The sequence below is a fragment of the Pleurodeles waltl genome, chromosome 12 (genome assembly GCF_031143425.1).
Source record: "Pleurodeles waltl isolate 20211129_DDA chromosome 12, aPleWal1.hap1.20221129, whole genome shotgun sequence".
NCBI lineage: Eukaryota > Metazoa > Chordata > Amphibia > Caudata > Salamandridae > Pleurodeles > Pleurodeles waltl.
Genome location: NC_090451.1, coordinates 682699129 through 682721486, shown reverse-complemented (window position 1 = coordinate 682721486; position 22358 = coordinate 682699129).

The following is a 22358-nucleotide window of genomic DNA, read 5'->3' as shown; positions in this document are numbered from 1 at the left end:
AGTGGGTTCCCTTGGCCTGTCTGCCCCCTGTTGCTCAGCAGCCCTCCCAGTTCCCCTGTGTTCCTGGGCCTCCGTCCCCTGGACCGTGTGCCCACTGCCACTGCCCCCAGGTCCCTGTTGTTGTTGGGGTGGTGGGTTATCCTGGGTTCCCTGTAGTGGTGGACACACAGCTGATTGACGTGTCCTGGGGATGGAGGTATGGGCCCGCTGGGTGGGTGCTGTGCTGTGCTGGTGTTTCCAGAGGGGGGAAGGTCTGTGGTGGCCTGTGCCTGTGTAAGGGGAACCGACTGTCCCGAGGCCCACGATGATCCGGGCTGGTCATCTAGATCCAGGTGGACAGAGGTGCTGTCATCACTGTGGGCCTCTTCTGTGGGTGGAGTGGAGATGTCTGGACCCTCCTGTGTGGTGACGTTGGGTAGTGGTCCTGCAGGGGTTGAAAGGCATGATTATTGCATCTGTGTGTGTCATGGTGTGCAATGGGTGGGTGAGCGTGTACCCCAGTGCTGGCATTCCTGTGTGGGGGCTTGTGTGATGATGGTTTAGGGGGGGGTGTATGGGTATGTGCAGTGGGCATGCTTTAGTGATGGGTGCCCATGCGTTGGTGTTGCATGCAGGGCTTGGTGTTGGGATGGGTGGTTTGGGATATTGGTACATTTGTGAGGAGTTGGAGTGTTAGGGGTGGGGGCGAGGGTGGGGGTATGTGATAGCATGCAGGTAGGGTGGGGGATATGGTAGTTAAAGGTTTGACTTACCAGAGTCCATTCCTCCACCGACTCCTGCGAGGCCCTCAGGATGCAGAATCGCCAAGACCTGCTCCTCCCATGTTGTTAGTTGTGGGTGAGGAGGTGGGGGTCTGCCGCCAGTCCGCTGAACCGCCTGGTGGTGTCTTGAGACCACGGAACGCATCTTCCCCCGTAGGTCGTTCCACCTCTTCCTGATGTCCTCCCGATTTCTTGGGTGTTGTCCCACTGCGTTGACCCTGTCGACTATTCGTCGCCATAGCTCCATCTTCCTTGCAATTGAGGTGTGCTGCACCTGTGATCCAAATAGCTGTGGCTCTACCCGGATGATTTCCTCCACCATGACCCTGAGCTCCTCCTCCGAGAACCTGGGGTGTCTTTGCCGTGCCATGGGGTGGTGTAGGTGATGTGTGGGGTGGTGTGGGTGGTGATAAGTGTGGCGATATGTAGTGGTGTGTGGTGTTTTGTGTGTGGAAGTTGTGTGGCTGATGGTGTTGTGTGCCTGTGGATGGTAGTTTGTGGATGGTGGTGTCTCTCTCTGGCCTTCTCTCTGTAATAGTGATTTTAGGGGTTTGTGGGTGTGTGTTTTATATTGTATTGGGTGTGTGGGAGTGGTGTGTGTATGTGTTTCAGGTGTGTGTATTTGGAATTGTCCAATGTGACTGTGTTTTGTAAGAGTGTGTATTTTGAGCGCGGCGGTGTGTACCGTCAATGGAATACCGCGGTTGAAAGACGGCCGCGTGGATTCGTGTGTCGTGATAGTGTGGGCGTATTTCTGTTGGCGTGACGGTGGAGTTTTTTTTTCGCCAGTTTATCACTGACCTTTGGTGTGGCGGACTTGTATGGGTGTCTGAATTTTGTCGGATTCCGAGATGTGGGTCATAATAGCTGTGGCGGAATTCCGCGGCCGAGGCGGTGTGTTGGCGGTCTGCACGGCGGTAAGCGGCTTTTACCGCCAATGTTGTAATGATCGCCTATATCCTCTGAGATACTATTGGCATATTGTCACTAAAATAAAGTACCTTTATTTTTAGTAACTCCGAGTATTGTGTTTCTTATGATATAGTGCTAAGTGATATAAGTGGTATAGTAGGAGCTTTGCATGTCTCCTAGTTCAGTCTAAGCTGCTCTCCTATAGCTACCTTTAACAGCCTAAGCTGCTAGAACACTACTAATCTACTAATAAGGGATAACTGGACCTGGCACAAGGTGTAAGTACCACAAGGTACCCACTATAAGCCAGGCCAGCCTCCTATAATCTTGAGGTGCCGAAGGCAGCAAAGCATACTGCTGCTGGTGTATACTGGGAGTGAAGACCAATACTGGTGATTTTCAGGTGCTGAAGGCTGCAATGCATACTGGTGCTGGAGTATATTGGGAATGAAGACTAATACAGTGGATCTTGAGGTGCCGAAAGCCGCAATGCATACTGCTGATGGTGTATACTGGGAGTGAAGACTAATCCAGCAGATCTTGAGATGTCGAAGGCTGCAATGCATACTGCTGCCAGTGTATACTACGAGTGAAGACCAATACTGGTGATCTTGAGGTGATAAAGGTCGCAATGAATACTGCTATTGGTGTATACTGCGAGTGCAAACCAATACTGGTGATCTTCAGGTGCTGAAGGCAGCAATGCATACTGCTGCTGGTGTATACTGGGAGTGAAGACTAATACAGCAGATCTTGAGGTGTCGAAGGCTGCAATGCATACTGCTGCCAGTGTATACTACGAGTGAAGACCAATACTGGTGATCTTGAGGTGATAAAGGTCGCAATGATTACTGCTAATGGTGTATACTGCAAGTGCAAACCAATACTGGTGATCTTCAGGAGCTGAAGGCAGCAATGCATGCTGTTGCTGGTGTATAATGCAAGTGAAGACTAATACTGTGGATCTTGAGGTGCCGAAGGCTGCAAAGGCATACTGCTGCTGGTGTATACTATGAGTGAAGACCAATACTGTGATCTTGAGATGCTAAAGGCTGCAATGCATACTGCTGCTGGTGTATACTGCAAGTGAAGACCAATACTGGCGATCTTCAGGTGATGAAGGCTGCAATGCATACTGCTGATTGTGTATACTGTGAGTGAAGACTAATACTGCAGATCTTGAGGTGCCGAGGGCCGCAATGCATACTGCTGCTGGTGTATACTGTGAGTGAAGACAAATAGTGCGGATCTTGAGGTGCTGAAGGCCGCAATGCATACTGCTGCTGGTGTATACTGTGAGTGAAGACCAATACTGTGATCTTGAGGTGCTAAAGGCTGCAATGCATGCTACTGCAGATGTATAGTGCGGGTAAAAACGAATACTGATGATATTCAGGTGCTGAAGGCAGCAATACATACTGCTGCTGGTGCATACTGCGAGTGAAGAGTAATACTGCAGATCTTGAGGTGCTGAGGGCCGCAATGCATACTGCTGCTGGTGTATACTGTGAGTGAAGACCAATACTGTGATCTTTAGGTGCTAAAGGCTGCAATGCATACTGCTGCAGATGTACACTGCGGGTGAAGACCAATACTGATGATATTTAGGTGCTGAAGGCAGCAATGCATAGTACTGCTGGTATATACTGCGAGTGAAGACTAATACTGATGATCTTGAGGTGCTGAAGGCAGCAATGCATACTACTGTTGGTGTATACTGTGAATGAAGACCAATACTGGTGATCTTGAGGTGCTAAAGGCTGCAATGCATACTGCTGCTGGTGTATACTGCGAGTGAAGCCTAATACTGTGGATCTTGAGATCCCAAGGGCTGCAATGCGTACTGCTGCTTGTGCATACTGTGAATGAAGACTAATACTGAGATCTTGAGGTGCTAAAGGCTGCATGGCATACTGCTGCATATGCATACTGCGGGTGAAGACCAATACTGATGATATTCAGGAGATAAAGGCTGCAAAGCATAGTGCTGCTGGTGCATACTGCGAGTGAGGACAAAATCTGTGATTTTGAGATGCTAAAGGCTGCAATGCATACTGCTGCTGGTGTATACTGCGAGTGAAGACCAATACTGGTGATCTTCAGGTGCTGAAGGCTGCAATGCATACTGCTGATGGTGTATACTGTGAGTGAAGACTAATAATGCGGAATTTGAGGTGCTGAGGGCCGCAATGCAAACTGCTGCTGGGGTATACTGTGAGTGAAGACCAATACTGTGATCTTGAGATGCTAAAGGCTGCAATGCATGCAGCTGCTGGTGTATACTGCGAGTGAAGACTAATACTGGTGATCTTCATGTGCTAAAGGCAGCAATGCATACTGCTGCTGGAGTATACTGCGAGTGCAGACTAATACTGGTGATCTTCATGTGCTAAAGGCAGCAATGCATACTGCTGCTGGAGTATACTGTGACTGAAGACCAATACGTGTGCTCTTCATGTGCAGAAGGCACCAATGCATGCTGCTGGTGGTGTATACTCCGAGTGAAGACCAATACTGTGGATTTTCAGGTGCTGAAGGCAGCAATGCATAGTACTGCTGGTATATACTGCGAGTGAAGACTAATACTGATGATCTTGAGGTACTGAAGGCTGCAATGCATACTACTGTTTGTGTATACTACGAATGAAGACCAATCCTGGTGATCTTTAGGTGCTAAAGGCTGCAATGCATACTGCTGCTGGTGTATACTGTGAGTGAAGACAAATAGTGCGGATCTTGAGGTGCTGAAGGCCGCAATGCATACTGCTGCTGGTGTATACTGTGAGTGAAGACCAATACTTTGATCTTGGGGTGCTAAATGCTGCAATGCATGCTACTGCAGATGTATAGTGCGGGTGAAAATGAATACTGATGATATTCAGGTGCTGAAGGCAGCAATACATACTGCTGCTGGTGCATACTGCGAGTGAAGACTAATACTGCGGATCTTGAGGTGCTGAGGGCCGCAGTGCATACTGCTGCTGCTGTATACTGCGAGTGAAGACCAATACTGTGATCTTTAGGTGCTAAAGGCTGCAATGCATACTGCTGGAGATGTATACTGCGGGTGAAGACCAATACTGATGATATTTAAGTGCTGAAGGCAGCAATGCATAGTACTGCTAGTATATACTGCGAGTGAAGACTAATACTGATGATCTTGAGGTGCTGAAGGCATCAATACATACTACTGTTGGTGTATACTGTGAATGAAGACCAATACTGGTGATCTTGAGGTGCTAAAGGCTGCAATGCATACTGCTGCTGGTGTGTACTGCGAGTGAAGCCTAATACTGTGGATCTTGAGGTGCAGAAAGCCGCAATGCATACTGCTGCTGGTGTATACTGGGAGTGAAGACTAATCCAGCAGATCTTGAGATGTCGAAGGCTGCAATGCATACTGCTGCCAGTGTATACTACGAGTGAAGACCAATACTGGTGATCTTGAGGTGATAAAGGTCGCAATGAATACTGCTATTGGTGTATACTGCGAGTGCAAACCAATACTGGTGATCTTCAGGTGCTGAAGGCAGCAATGCATACTGCTGCTGGTGTATACTGGGAGTGAAGACTAATACAGCAGATCTTGAGGTGTCGAAGGCTGCAATGCATACTGCTGCCAGTGTATACTACGAGTGAAGACCAATACTGGTGATCTTGAGGTGATAAAGGTCGCAATGATTACTGCTAATGGTGTATACTGCAAGTGCAAACCAATACTGGTGATCTTCAGGAGCTGAAGGCAGCAATGCATGCTGTTGCTGGTGTATAATGCAAGTGAAGACTAATACTGTGGATCTTGAGGTGCCGAAGACTGCAAAGGCATACTGCTGCTGCTGTATACTATGAGTGAAGACCAATACTGTGATCTTGAGATGCTAAAGGCTGCAATGCATACTGCTGCTGGTGTATACTGCAAGTGAAGACCAATACTGGCGATCTTCAGGTGCTGAAGGCTGCAATGCATACTGCTGATGGTGTATACTGTGAGTGAAGACTAATCCAGCAGATCTTGAGATGTCGAAGGCTGCAATGCATACTGCTGCCAGTGTATACTACGAGTGAAGACCAATACTGGTGATCTTGAGGTGATAAAGGTCGCAATGAATACTGCTATTGGTGTATACTGCGAGTGCAAACCAATACTGGTGATCTTCAGGTGCTGAAGGCAGCAATGCATACTGCTGCTGGTGTATACTGGGAGTGAAGACTAATACAGCAGATCTTGAGGTGTCGAAGGCTGCAATGCATACTGCTGCCAGTGTATACTACGAGTGAAGACCAATAATGGTGATCTTGAGGTGATAAAGGTCGCAATGATTACTGCTAATGGTGTATACTGCAAGTGCAAACCAATACTGGTGATCTTCAGGAGCTGAAGGCAGCAATGCATGCTGTTGCTGGTGTATAATGCAAGTGAAGACTAATACTGTGGATCTTGAGGTGCCGAAGGCTGCAAAGGCATACTGCTGCTGGTGTATACTATGAGTGAAGACCAATACTGTGATCTTGAGATGCTAAAGGCTGCAATGCATACTGCTGCTGGTGTATACTGCAAGTGAAGACCAATACTGGCGATCTTCAGGTGATGAAGGCTGCAATGCATACTGCTGATTGTGTATACTGTGAGTGAAGACTAATACTGCAGATCTTGAGGTGCCGAGGGCCGCAATGCATACTGCTGCTGGTGTATACTGTGAGTGAAGACAAATAGTGCGGATCTTGAGGTGCTGAAGGCCGCAATGCATACTGCTGCTGGTGTATACTGTGAGTGAAGACCAATACTGTGATCTTGAGGTGCTAAAGGCTGCAATGCATGCTACTGCAGATGTATAGTGCGGGTAAAAACGAATACTGATGATATTCAGGTGCTGAAGGCAGCAATACATACTGCTGCTGGTGCATACTGCGAGTGAAGAGTAATACTGCAGATCTTGAGGTGCTGAGGGCCGCAATGCATACTGCTGCTGGTGTATACTGTGAGTGAAGACCAATACTGTGATCTTTAGGTGCTAAAGGCTGCAATGCATACTGCTGCAGATGTACACTGCGGGTGAAGACCAATACTGATGATATTTAGGTGCTGAAGGCAGCAATGCATAGTACTGCTGGTATATACTGCGAGTGAAGACTAATACTGATGATCTTGAGGTGCTGAAGGCAGCAATGCATACTACTGTTGGTGTATACTGTGAATGAAGACCAATACTGGTGATCTTGAGGTGCTAAAGGCTGCAATGCATACTGCTGCTGGTGTATACTGCGAGTGAAGCCTAATACTGTGGATCTTGAGATCCCAAGGGCTGCAATGCGTACTGCTGCTTGTGCATACTGTGAATGAAGACTAATACTGAGATCTTGAGGTGCTAAAGGCTGCATGGCATACTGCTGCATATGCATACTGCGGGTGAAGACCAATACTGATGATATTCAGGAGATAAAGGCTGCAAAGCATAGTGCTGCTGGTGCATACTGCGAGTGAGGACAAAATCTGTGATTTTGAGATGCTAAAGGCTGCAATGCATACTGCTGCTGGTGTATACTGCGAGTGAAGACCAATACTGGTGATCTTCAGGTGCTGAAGGCTGCAATGCATACTGCTGATGGTGTATACTGTGAGTGAAGACTAATAATGCGGAATTTGAGGTGCTGAGGGCCGCAATGCAAACTGCTGCTGGGGTATACTGTGAGTGAAGACCAATACTGTGATCTTGAGATGCTAAAGGCTGCAATGCATGCAGCTGCTGGTGTATACTGCGAGTGAAGACTAATACTGGTGATCTTCATGTGCTAAAGGCAGCAATGCATACTGCTGCTGGAGTATACTGCGAGTGCAGACTAATACTGGTGATCTTCATGTGCTAAAGGCAGCAATGCATACTGCTGCTGGAGTATACTGTGACTGAAGACCAATACGTGTGCTCTTCATGTGCAGAAGGCACCAATGCATGCTGCTGGTGGTGTATACTCCGAGTGAAGACCAATACTGTGGATTTTCAGGTGCTGAAGGCAGCAATGCATAGTACTGCTGGTATATACTGCGAGTGAAGACTAATACTGATGATCTTGAGGTACTGAAGGCTGCAATGCATACTACTGTTTGTGTATACTACGAATGAAGACCAATCCTGGTGATCTTTAGGTGCTAAAGGCTGCAATGCATACTGCTGCTGGTGTATACTGTGAGTGAAGACAAATAGTGCGGATCTTGAGGTGCTGAAGGCCGCAATGCATACTGCTGCTGGTGTATACTGTGAGTGAAGACCAATACTTTGATCTTGAGGTGCTAAATGCTGCAATGCATGCTACTGCAGATGTATAGTGCGGGTGAAAATGAATACTGATGATATTCAGGTGCTGAAGGCAGCAATACATACTGCTGCTGGTGCATACTGCGAGTGAAGACTAATACTGCGGATCTTGAGGTGCTGAGGGCCGCAGTGCATACTGCTGCTGCTGTATACTGCGAGTGAAGACCAATACTGTGATCTTTAGGTGCTAAAGGCTGCAATGCATACTGCTGGAGATGTATACTGCGGGTGAAGACCAATACTGATGATATTTAAGTGCTGAAGGCAGCAATGCATAGTACTGCTAGTATATACTGCGAGTGAAGACTAATACTGATGATCTTGAGGTGCTGAAGGCATCAATACATACTACTGTTGGTGTATACTGTGAATGAAGACCAATACTGGTGATCTTGAGGTGCTAAAGGCTGCAATGCATACTGCTGCTGGTGTGTACTGCGAGTGAAGCCTAATACTGTGGATCTTGAGGTGCAGAAAGCCGCAATGCATACTGCTGCTGGTGTATACTGGGAGTGAAGACTAATCCAGCAGATCTTGAGATGTCGAAGGCTGCAATGCATACTGCTGCCAGTGTATACTACGAGTGAAGACCAATACTGGTGATCTTGAGGTGATAAAGGTCGCAATGAATACTGCTATTGGTGTATACTGCGAGTGCAAACCAATACTGGTGATCTTCAGGTGCTGAAGGCAGCAATGCATACTGCTGCTGGTGTATACTGGGAGTGAAGACTAATACAGCAGATCTTGAGGTGTCGAAGGCTGCAATGCATACTGCTGCCAGTGTATACTACGAGTGAAGACCAATACTGGTGATCTTGAGGTGATAAAGGTCGCAATGATTACTGCTAATGGTGTATACTGCAAGTGCAAACCAATACTGGTGATCTTCAGGAGCTGAAGGCAGCAATGCATGCTGTTGCTGGTGTATAATGCAAGTGAAGACTAATACTGTGGATCTTGAGGTGCCGAAGACTGCAAAGGCATACTGCAGCTGCTGTATACTATGAGTGAAGACCAATACTGTGATCTTGAGATGCTAAAGGCTGCAATGCATACTGCTGCTGGTGTATACTGCAAGTGAAGACCAATACTGGCGATCTTCAGGTGCTGAAGGCTGCAATGCATACTGCTGATGGTGTATACTGTGAGTGAAGACTAATACTGCAGATCTTGAGGTGCCGAGGGCCGCAATGCATACTGCTGCTGGTGTATACTGTGAGTGAAGACCAATACTGTGATCTTGAGGTGCTAAAGGCTGCAATGCATGCTACTGCAGATGTATAGTGCGGGTGAAAACGAATACTGATGATATTCAGGTGCTGAAGGCAGCAATACATACTGCTGCTGGTGCATACTGCGAGTTAAAAACAATACTGCAGATCTTAAGGTGCTGAAGGCTGCAATGCATACTGCTGCTGGTGTATACTGTGAGTGAAGATAAATACTGTGGATCTTGAGGTGCTGAAGGCCGCAATGCATACTGCTGCTGGTGTATACTGTGAGTGAAGACCAATACTGTGATCTTGAGGTGCTAAAGGCTGCAATGCATGCTACTCCAGATGTATAGTGCGGGTGAAAACGAATACTGATGATATTCGGGTGCTGAAGGCAGCAATACATACTTCTGCTGGTGCATACTGCGAGTGAAGAGTAATACTGCAGATCTTGAGGTGCTGAAGGCCGCAATACATACTGCTGCTGGTATATACTGCAAGTGAAGACCAATACTGTGATCTTTAGGTGCTAAAGGCTGCAATGCATACTGCTGCAGATGTACACTGCAGGTGAAGACCAATACTGATGATATTTAGGTGCTGAAGGCAGCAATGCATAGTACTGCTGGTATATACTGCGAGTGAAGACTAATACTGATGATCTTGAGGTGCTGAAGGCAGCAATGCATACTACTGTTGGTGTATACTGTGAATGAAGACCAATACTGGTGATCTTGAGGTGCTAAAGGCTGCAATGCATACTGCTGCTGGTGTATACTGCGAGTGAAGCCTAATACTGTGGATCTTGAGATCCCAAGGGCTGCAATGCGTGCTGCTGCTTGTGCATACTGTGAATGAAGACTAATACTGAGATCTTGAGGTGCTAAAGGCTGCACGGCATACTGCTGCATATGCGTACTGCGGGTGAAGACCAATACTGATGATATTCAGGAGCTAAAGGCTGCAGAGCATAGTGCTGCTGGTGCATACTGCGAGTGAGGACAAAATCTATGATCTTGAGATGCTAAGGGCTGCAATGCATACTGCTGCTGGTGTATACTGCGAGTGAAGACCAATACTGGTGATCTTCAGGTGCTGAATGCTGCAATGCATACTGCTGATGGTGTATACTGTGAGTGAAGACTAATAGTGCGGAATTTGAGGTGCTGAGGGCCGCAATGCAAACTGCTGCTGGGGTATACTATGAGTGAAGACCAATACTGTGATCTTGAGATGCTAAAGGCTGCAATGCATACTGCTGCTGGTGTATACTGCAAGTGAAGACCAATACTGGCGATCTTCAGGTGCTGAAGGCTGCAATGCATACTGCTGATGGTGTATACTGTGAGTGAAGACTAATACTGCAGATCTTGAGGTGCCGAGGGCCGCAATGCATACTGCTGCTGGTGTATACTGTGAGTGAAGACAAATAGTGCGGATCTTGAGGTGCTGAAGGCCGCAATGCATACTGCTGCTGGTGTATACTGTGAGTGAAGACCAATACTGTGATCTTGAGGTGCTAAAGGCTGCAATGCATGCTACTGCAGATGTATAGTGCGGGTGAAAACGAATACTGATGATATTCAGGTGCTGAAGGCAGCAATACATACTGCTGCTGGTGCATACTGCAAGTTAAAAACAATACTGCAGATCTTAAGGTGCTGAAGGCTGCAATGCATACTGCTGCTGGTGTATACTGTGAGTGAAGATAAATACTGTGGATCTTGAGGTGCTGAAGGCCGCAATGCATACTGCTGCTGGTGTATACTGTGAGTGAAGACCAATACTGTGATCTTGAGGTGCTAAAGGCTGCAATGCATGCTACTGCAGATGTATAGTGCAGGTGAAAACGAATACTGATGATATTTAGGTGCTGAAGGCAGCAATGCATAGTACTGCTGGTATATACTGCGAGTGAAGACTAATACTGATGATCTTGAGGTGCTGAAGGCAGCAATGCATACTACTGTTGGTGTATACTGTGAATGAAGACCAATACTGGTGATCTTGAGGTGCTAAAGGCTGCAATGCATACTGCTGCTGGTGTATACTGCGAGTGAAGCCTAATACTGTGGATCTTGAGATCCCAAGGGCTGCAATGCGTGCTGCTGCTTGTGCATACTGTGAATGAAGACTAATACTGAGATCTTGAGGTGCTAAAGGCTGCACGGCATACTGCTGCATATGCGTACTGCGGGTGAAGACCAATACTGATGATATTCAGGAGCTAAAGGCTGCAGAGCATAGTGCTGCTGGTGCATACTGCGAGTGAGGACAAAATCTATGATCTTGAGATGCTAAGGGCTGCAATGCATACTGCTGCTGGTGTATACTGCGAGTGAAGACCAATACTGGTGATCTTCAGGTGCTGAATGCTGCAATGCATACTGCTGATGGTGTATACTGTGAGTGAAGACTAATAGTGCGGAATTTGAGGTGCTGAGGGCCGCAATGCAAACTGCTGCTGGGGTATACTATGAGTGAAGACCAATACTGTGATCTTGAGATGCTAAAGGCTGCAATGCATACTGCTGCTGGTGTATACTGCAAGTGAAGACCAATACTGGCGATCTTCAGGTGCTGAAGGCTGCAATGCATACTGCTGATGGTGTATACTGTGAGTGAAGACTAATACTGCAGATCTTGAGGTGCCGAGGGCCGCAATGCATACTGCTGCTGGTGTATACTGTGAGTGAAGACAAATAGTGCGGATCTTGAGGTGCTGAAGGCCGCAATGCATACTGCTGCTGGTGTATACTGTGAGTGAAGACCAATACTGTGATCTTGAGGTGCTAAAGGCTGCAATGCATGCTACTGCAGATGTATAGTGCGGGTGAAAACGAATACTGATGATATTCAGGTGCTGAAGGCAGCAATACATACTGCTGCTGGTGCATACTGCAAGTTAAAAACAATACTGCAGATCTTAAGGTGCTGAAGGCTGCAATGCATACTGCTGCTGGTGTATACTGTGAGTGAAGATAAATACTGTGGATCTTGAGGTGCTGAAGGCCGCAATGCATACTGCTGCTGGTGTATACTGTGAGTGAAGACCAATACTGTGATCTTGAGGTGCTAAAGGCTGCAATGCATGCTACTGCAGATGTATAGTGCAGGTGAAAACGAATACTGATGATATTCGGGTGCTGAAGGCAGCAATACATACTTCTGCTGGTGCATACTGCGAGTGAAGAGTAATACTGCAGATCTTGAGGTGCTGAAGGCTGCAATGCATACTGCTGCTGGTGTATACTGCGAGTGAAGACCAATACTGTGATCTTTAGGTGCTAAAGGCTGCAATGCATACTGCTGCAGATGTACACTGCGGGTGAAGACCAATACTGATGATATTTAGGTGCTGAAGGCAGCAATGCATAGTACTGCTGGTATATACTGCGAGTGAAGACTAATACTGATGATCTTGAGGTGCTGAAGGCAGCAATGCATACTACTGTTGGTGTATACTGTGAATGAAGACCAATACTGGTGATCTTGAGGTGCTAAAGGCTGCAATGCATACTGCTGCTGGTGTATACTGCGAGTGAAGCCTAATACTGTGGATCTTGAGATCCCAAGGGCTGCAATGCGTACTGCTGCTTGTGCATACTGTGAATGAAGACTAATACTGAGATCTTGAGGTGCTAAAGGCTGCACGGCATACTGCTGCATATGCGTACTGCGGGTGAAGACCAATACTGATGATATTCAGGAGCTAAAGGCTGCAGAGCATAGTGCTGCTGGTGCATACTGCGAGTGAGGACAAAATCTGTGATCTTGAGATGCTAAGGGCTGCAATGCATACTGCTGCTGGTGTATACTGCGAGTGAAGACCAATACTGGTGATCTTCAGGTGCTGAAGGCTGCAATGCATACTGCTGATGGTGTATACTGTGAGTGAAGACTAATAGTGTGGAATTTGAGGTGCTGAGGGCCGCAATGCAAACTGCTGCTGGGGTATACTGTGAGTGAAGACCAATACTGTGATCTTGAGATGCTAAAGGCTGCAATGCATGCAGCTGCTGGTGTATACTGCGAGTGAGGACTAATACTGGTGATCTTCATGTGCTAAAGGCAGCAATGCATACTGCTGCTGGAGTATACTGCGAGTGAAGACTAATACTGGTGATCTTCATGTGCTAAAGGCAGCAATGCATACTGCTGCTGGAGTATACTGTGACTGAAGACCAATACGTGTGCTCTTCATGTGCAGAAGGCACCAATGCATGCTGCTGGTGGTGTATACTGCGAGTGAAGACCAATACTGCGGATTTTCAGGTGCTGAAGGCAGCAATGTATAGTACTGCTGGTATATACTGCGAGTGAAGACTAATACTGATGATCTTGAGGTGCTGAAGGCTGCAATGCATACTACTGTTTGTGTATACTACGAATGAAGACCAATCCTGGTGATCTTGAGGTGCTAAAGGCTGCAATGCATACTGCTGCTGGTGTATACTGTGAGTGAAGACAAATAGTGTGGATCTTGAGGTGCTGAAGGCCGCAATGCATACTGCTGCTGGTGTATACTGTGAGTGAAGACCAATACTTTGATCTTGAGGTGCTAAATGCTGCAATGCATGCTACTGCGGATGTATAGTGCGGGTGAAAATGAATACTGATGATATTCAGGTGCTGAAGACAGCAATACATACTGCTGCTGGTGCATACTGCGAGTGAAGACTAATACTGCGGATCTTGAGGTGCTGAGGGCCGCAATGCATACTGCTGCTGCTGTATACTGCGAGTGAAGACCAATACTGTGATCTTTAGGTGCTAAAGGCTGCAATGCATACTGCTGGAGATGTATACTGCGGGTGAAGACCAATACTGATGATATTTAAGTGCTGAAGGCAGCAATGCATAGCACTGCTGGTATATACTGCGAGTGAAGACTAATACTGATGATCTTGAGGTGCTGAAGGCATCAATACATACTACTGTTGGTGTATACTGTGAATGAAGACCAATACTGGTGATCTTGAGATGCTAAAGGATGCAATGCATACTGCTGCTGGTGTGTACTGCGAGTGAAGCCTAATACTGTGGATCTTGAGGTGCCGAGGGCCGCAATGCATACTGCTGCTGGTGTATACTGCGAGTGAAGACCAATACTGTGATCTTGATGTGCTAAAGGCTGAAATGCATGCTACTGCAGATGTATAGAGCGGGTGAAAATGAATAATGATGATATTCAGGTGCTGAAGGCAGCAATGCATACTGCTGATGGAGTATACTGTGACTGAAGACCAATACTGGTGCTCTTCATGTGCAGAAGGCACCAATGCATACTGCTGCTGGTGTATATTGCGAGTGAAGACCAATACTGCGGATTTTCAGGTGCTGAAGGCAGCAATGCATAGTACTGCTAGTATATACTGCAAGGGAAGACTAATACTGATGATCTTGAGGTGCTGAAGGCAGCAATGCATACTACTGTTGGTGTATACTGTGAATGAAGACAAATACTGGTGATCTTGAGGTGCTAAAGGCTGCAATGCATACTGCTGCTGGTGTATACTGAGAGTGAAGCCTAATACTGCGGATCTTGAGGTGCTGAAGGCCACAATGCATCCTGCTGCTGATGCATACTGCGAGTGAAGACCAATACTGAGATCTAGAGGTGCTAAAGGCTGCAATGTATGCTACTGCAGAAGTATACAGCGGGTGAAAACGAATACTGATGATATTCAGGTGCTGAAGGCAGCAACACATACTGCTGCTGGTGCATACTGCGAGTGAAGAATACTGCGGATCTTGAGGTGCCGTAGGCCGCAATGCATACTGCTGCTGGTGTATACTGTGAGTGAAGACAAATACTGCGGATCTTGAAGTGCTGAAGGCCGCAATGTATACTGCTGCTGGTGTATACTGCGAGTGAAGACCAATACTGTGATCTTGATGTGCTAAAGGCTGCAATGCATGCTACTGCAGATGTATAGAGCGGGTGAAAATGAATAATGATGATATTCAGGTGCTGAAGGCAGCAATACATACTGCTGCTGGTGCATACTGTGAGTGAAGAATAATACTGCAGATCTTGAGGTGCCGAAGGACGTAATGCATACTGCTGCTGGTGTATACTACGAGTGAAGAATAATACTGAAGATCTCGAGGTGCCGAAGGCCGCAATGCATACTGCTGCAGGTGCATGCTGTGAGTGAAGACAAAATCTGTGAACTTGAGGTGCTAAAGGCTGCAATGCATAGTGCTGCTGGTGTATAACTGCGAATGAAGACTAATACTGCGGATTTTGAGGTGCCGAAGGCCGCAATGCATACTGGTGCTGGTGTATACTGCGAGTTAAAAACAATACTGCAGATCTTAAGGTGCTGAAGGCTGCAATGCATACTGCTGCTGGTGTATACTGTGAGTGAAGATAAATACTGTGGATCTTGAGGTGCTGAAGGCCGCAATGCATACTGCTGCTGGTGTATACTGCGAGTAAAGACGAATACTGTGATCTTGAGGTGCTAAAGGCTGAAATGCATGCTACTGCAGATGTATACTGCGGGTGAAAACGAATACTGATGATATTCAGGTGCTGAAGGCAGCAACACATACTGCTGGTGGTGCATACTGCGAGTGAAGAATAATACTGCGGATCTTGAGGTGCTGAAGGCCACAATGCATACTGCTGCTGGGGCATACTGCGAGTGAAGACCAATACTGAGACCTTGAGGTGCTGAAGGCTGCAATGCATACTGCTTCAGATGCCTACTGCGGGTGAAGACCAATACTGATGATATTCAGGTGCTAAAGGCTGCAATGCATAGTGCTGCTGGTGCATACTGCGAGTGAGGACAAAATCTGTGATCTTGAGATGCTTAAGGCTGCAATGCATACTGCTGCTGGTGTATACTGCGAGTGACGACTAATACTGGTGATCTTAAGGTGCTGAAGGCAGCAATGCATACTGCTGCTGGAGTATACTGCGACTGAAGATCAATACTGGTGCTCTTCATGTGCTGAAGGCACCAATGCATACTGCTGCTGGTGTATACTGCGAGAGAAGACCAATACTGCGGATTTTCAGGTGCTGAAGGCAGCAATGCATACTACTGTTGGTGTATACTGCCAATGAAGACCAAAACTGGTGATCTTGAGGTGCTAAAGGCTGAAATGCATATTGCTGCTGGTGTATACTGTGAGTGCAGACAAAAACTGCCGATCTTGAGTTGCTGAAGGCCACAATGCACACTGTTGCTGGTGTATACTGCGAGTAAAGACCAATACTGTGATCTTGAGGTTCTAAAGGCTGCAATGCGTGCTACTGCAGATGTATAGTGCGGGTGAAAACGAATACTGATGATATTAAGGTGCTGAAAGCAGCAATACATACTGCTGCTGGTGCATACTGCTAGTGAAAAATAATACTGCGGATCTTGAGGTGCCGAAGGCTGCAATGCATACTGCTGCTGGTGTACACTGCGAGTGAAGAATAATACTGAAGATCTTGAGGTGCCGAAGGCCACAATGCATACTGCTGCAGGTGCATACTGCGAGTGAAGACAAAATCTGTGAACTTAAGGTGCTAAAGGCTGCAATGCATACTGCTGCTGGTGTAAAACTGCGAATGAAGACTAATACTGCAGATTTTGAGGTGCCGAAGGCCGCAATGCATACTGGTGCTGGTGTATACTGCGAGTGAAGAACAATACTGCAGATCTTGAGGTGCCGAAGGCCGCAATGCATACTGCTGCTGGTGTATACTGCAAGTGAAGACCAATACTGGTGATCTTCATGTGCTGAAGGCAGCAATGCATACTTCTGCTGGTGTATATTGCGAGTGAAGACTAATACTGCGGATCTTGAGGGGCCGAAGGCAGCAATGCATGCTACTGCTGGTGTATTCTGTGAGTGAAGACATACTGCAGATCTTGAGGTGCCGAAGGCCGCAATGCATACTGCTGCTGGTGTATACTGAGAGTGAAGACCAATACTGGTGATCTTGAAGTGCTGCAGGCTGCAATGCATAATGCTTGTGGTAGTTATTTAGACTGAAGACTAATACTGGACTTTGCTTGAGATGTTGAAGGCAGAGATGTATACACTGATGGTATATGGTGAGAGTCAGGGCAAATACTGGTGCACTCTTGGGGAGCCGAAGGCCGCAAAGTATACTGCTGTCAGTATATTTTTGAAGTGAGGTCTAATACTGAGCATCTCATGAGATGCTGAAGGCAGCACTGGATGCCCCTGCTGGTTAAGGCTGAAATGCCTAAGACAACATTACAAGCAGCTGCCAGGTAATACCAAGAGTAAAGTCTGATATTGGAGCTTTCTTGTGGTCCTGAAGGCAATGTTGCATACTGCTGCTGGTTAATACTGGCAGCAAAATCTAATTCTGGGCATCTCTTGAGCTGCAGAATGCAGCGTTGCCTACAGTTAGTTCATTCTGGAAGCGCAGGCTAATACTTGGGCTCTCTTGCAGTGGAGTATGCAGCATTGCATGTTGCATGTTAATACTGGGAGTAAGGTGAGGTCTAATAGGGTGAATCTCTTGACCTCCTGAGATCAGCATTGTGTGCTGCTGTATACCTAATACTAGCAAAGAACTAATAATGGAACTTTTGGGAGGTGCTGACTGGATCATCCCATGCTCCTGCCCAGTTAGTACTGGAGCTGGGTCTGGTAATAGATCTCTCTTGAGGTGTCAAAGCAGGGGTGTAGCTTGGGCAGTAAGATTGGGTATGGGGTGCTTCAGATGTTCCAACAGTCACGCTGACATATTAGGATAAAATACATTATACGAGGGCAGGGTGCATGAGAGGGGCTTAAGGGACAAGGGAAAGGGAGAGGAATGCAGATTGGTAGGGGGAGCTCAGTGAGGGGAAAACCCAGTATTTTGTACACTTGTCAAGTTTTTTTGAAGACTTTCAAAACAGAGAAAGTGAGTGTATGTAAAAATTCCTGGTGAAATCTGACAGACACCTCACCGTACCCGACTGAAAGCAGCTATACCCAACTACTGACCAGAAAATAAATTTAGTGGTGGGTGTAACACCCCCAAACACCCTCTTAAAGCTGTGCTGCTTTGTCAAACACAGCATGGCATACTCCCTGCCTGGTTAACACAGAGAGTGAGCCCTAATACTGGAAGCCTGTTTAAGCCAATATACACCCTCCCAAAATAAATACATAAATAAATAATTAAAATAAATCACCCATACATTTAAGAGCTTCCTTGGCCTCCCTCTGAGGCATGTTAACTTTTGAAAGGGGCCCACTACAACAACAGGAAGGGAGAGCATCACAAGTGTCCTGCATGAATATACATTGGGGGAAGCAGCTGCTATGTTTGACGCCTGACTAGTTACTCTAGCGTTGTCTTTGCCTCTGGTGGTCTTGGGGTTCAAGACTCCAGTGGCAGGAACAGGAAGTAAACAGTGTTTTCTTTACACTCCAATGCTTGACTGCCTGCCCCCACCCCCAGCAGCTCATAGGAGACTACTGTGATGCCAAGGGAGGGACAAGGGGTTGGTCCCGTGATGGCTTTATGGAAGCCAAGGTTCCAAAACATCACTTCCGTTACTCCAGACAATGTGATGAACCAATGTCCACGATCACCCATGCACTGGTCAGAGAAAGTGGAGGCCTAGGGCGCAAGTGCACCAAACTGCTAGAGATTAGAACATGTCAAGACCGAAAGGGGAAGGAGGTCCTTTCTGGACTGCGGCCCACATGTCCTGTAATAATGTCTGGTTCTCAGCGGTAGCTCTTCGCTATGGAGGAGTGTTGACCACTCGAGCAGCAGCAGCTGCAAATTGAAAAATAGAAACGATAATAAATTTTTTTTTTATCGTTTTTATTTTTTAGGGAGCGGGGGCCACGGGTGATGACAGGGACGGAGGGGGAGTGGCGTGCACTCACCTCAGTGCGCATGTGTGTTTGGCTGGCCGTTTCAGAACGGCCACACACACACGCGCACTGAGCTGTCTCCAACCTGGCAATGTGTTGCTGGGTTGGAGAGAGCAGGTATAGGCTCAGTTTGCCTGGGAGCGCCAAGCAAGGGGCACTCAGGCCAATCCCAATCCTGCTGTCATGCTGCCATCAGCATGAGAGCCTCGTTAGGATTGGCCGCCGGACAGGGAGTCAGAAGAGGGGTGAGGTGGCGGGTGAGGTAAGTTTCTTTTTTTATTATATCTATTTCTGTTGTGTTTGTTATGTGTCTCCCGCCCCGCTGCTTTGCCCCGACAGGCTCCGCCCTGCTGGTTAAGGACCTCCCCTTCCTTGTTACAGGGTGTAAATCAGCTGAGATTTTTAAGGAGGAGAGTTTATGGCTGATTTCCCCTGTAAATAACATAACTATGGTGGAGAAAGTGGAATCGGTGGGTTCCCTAGCTGATATATCATTTCCCTTCTAAAACAGGGGCATTATTCTTTACAGCAAAGTCTCAATTCTGTCTTAATTACACTGTTTTTCATTTTAATACATGTTTGTTGAATTTGAGCTAAAGATTGTTCACTGGGCTGGTTACAATAAAGTAGTCTTGGGGGAAATGTCATTTACGCCAGTGCAATTTTGCTTATTTCCTGCAATTTTGGGTTAAGATTGCTAAACAAAATGTCTGAGTTTACGCCATTACACGACATGAAGTAATTGAGACCGTAACAAGGTATACATCCTGTCGCATGTGTAATTGAAGTACATGAGCAAACCAAATGCAAGCGGCTGGTGTTGGCATCATACACAATTTTATGATGTTTTTAGTGTGAATTGCGCCCTCACACAAAAAATGGGGGCAAGGACGTATTTCATGCAAGAAAAGAGTGTAAAATGTGGTAGCCATATAATTATCTGTAACCGTATGTAATTTTTTCTTTCACGTAATTTTCACAATGGAAATGATGTCAGTTTTGCCCAGGCCTCCAATAAACTCCTCTGATACTCGCAGGAAGTGTTCACAATCTAGAAAACTGTTACATTTAAAAAATATATATATTTATTTATTTGTTTAAACAAATCATTAAAAATATTTTAGTGTTGTCTGTTAATTGATTTGGACCTCTCAGATGACCCACTCTCTCCTAGGTCCCCTCTAACGGGTTTGATAAAGTCAATTTTAAATTGAGCATGTGCAAACTCACACATATTTTCCCTGCAATTAATGTGGATTATCGGGAAAATGCATGAAATTACACATGCATTATGCGTAGTTAGACAAAAAAACATAGGAAATTCACTCAAGAGACGTCTAGGGGAGAGGTGACAGGGAAAAAAAGTCACCCGTTTTCTACTCAAACCAGTCTCCTGTAAAATAGTTTTTTTCAGACCAGTCCTTTGTAACAAAACATTGTGTGACATTTGCTGCTGGTGTCATTTCTGTCTTTTATTGGACGGGGAATTGCAAATTATGCGAGCATAATGTAAAATGTCACACCAGCTTGGTTTAAATATTGCCATTCTTCGTAACGTTTGGCAACTGAATCCAGACTTGCCTGGTTTCAAATAAATAACCTTCATGGTACACACAGATATTCACAGCATATGCCACAACCAACCGAGCTACCATCCAAAGGGGAGAGGCCAGCTTTTAAATGGCTTTGTCCTTTGCTTCAAGGGTACCCCACTCTCCAGCCCCCATCCTCTCCATCTTTAATTGTTTCTGCTCTCAAACAGAAGGTACTTGTTCCAAATGTTACCACAAAAAAAAATCCAAATTACAGTGCGAGCAAGAACAGTGCGTTGCTGTGGGAACCATCCAGTCAGCAATTTCAGTAAATCAAGCACACAAAAAAATACTTTTTTTTACCCTGTATTTCTCCGTCCACAAGGCAACCATCTCCCAGCGAGCCAGGTGCGTCATTATCGGGAGAACGTTGGGAGTGGGCAGGATGTGCGCTGTGGAGAGCGGTGTTTATGTGCGCCCTACAGAAGCAACCTGGGGCTGGAGGCTGGCAGAGTTTAAATACCACCAGCACCCCCAGTTGGCCTTACTGGACCAGCATCAAGAGTCCTGCTTTCATGGGATTTATTTTTTTGTCAATTCCATATGCATTTACAGCGATTTATTTTTTTGTTATTTTATATACTTTTTCCAAGTTCAGTGAAAAATAAAGTTGCGGCTGGTATATTTCAACATACAATGAACCAACACATGTACATGCCTATGGGGTTTGATGCCACATATACTCACTCATATATGAAACAACTGCTTTATCTTAATTTAAAAATGTTTTCCTTTTTTAACTTTCTTGAGTGTCAGTCTGCTCAGCTATTGGCCTCGCAGTGTTGGCTGTCGGCACTGAGAATCATTCAAAAATATCCTTTTTTCCTGTGTGTAATCCATATTTGCAAATAGATACAGACAAGGAAATAGATCAATATCCATAAAAATCAGTAAAACTAAAATCTTCGCTTAACCATGATTCTTGTTACCACTTAAGTATTTTTATATCATAGACGAGTTGAAAAGATGTATTTAAGAGCAAATGTTTACTGCCAGCAGTTAGGTCTGATTTGTTTAGAGCAGTTTATTTGTCTCCAGAGAAAAGAAAAGATAGTTAATTAATGTTTATTTTTTATTTTTTAATGCAATTTAAAAGGATGATTTGTGTGCAGAGGTGGGGAGTTTTGACAGCTCCTCTTGTCATGCCCAGAGAGCTGATTGAACAGGCGGGATTGATGAAATTGGCTAATTAGTTCTGATTGCTCAAATGTACTGACATGCTTTTGAACAAAGACTAATTGAGTGGTGAGTAGGAAATCAAATAGGTGAACTAATTTTTCTAGGATTCTCATTGGTTAAGATCTGTGATTTACAAAAATTAGTTTATTAGTGTTGCACATCCCTGCCACATTTCTTTTCCCTGCCTCTCTCTATTTTGTTTTCTGCCCTCTCTCTCTCTCTTCCTCTGTCTCTTACTCTCTCTGCCCCCCTCTCTTTCTCCCTCTCTCTCCCTGCCTGTCTCCTCTCTCTCCCATCTCTCTCCTTCTACCTCCCTCCATCTCCTCCTCCCTCTCTATGTATATATACATATAAATGTATACATTTCTGTATACACACACATACACACGCAATACATAACGAGTAAGTGTGTAATACAGTATTATATCGCAGTTTTGGTGACATCACAAACCACAAAGCTGGAGACAGAGTGATTTGTAGGTACTGCATTGTAGTATTTATAGAGCGCGTTCCGGCCGTAGCATAGAA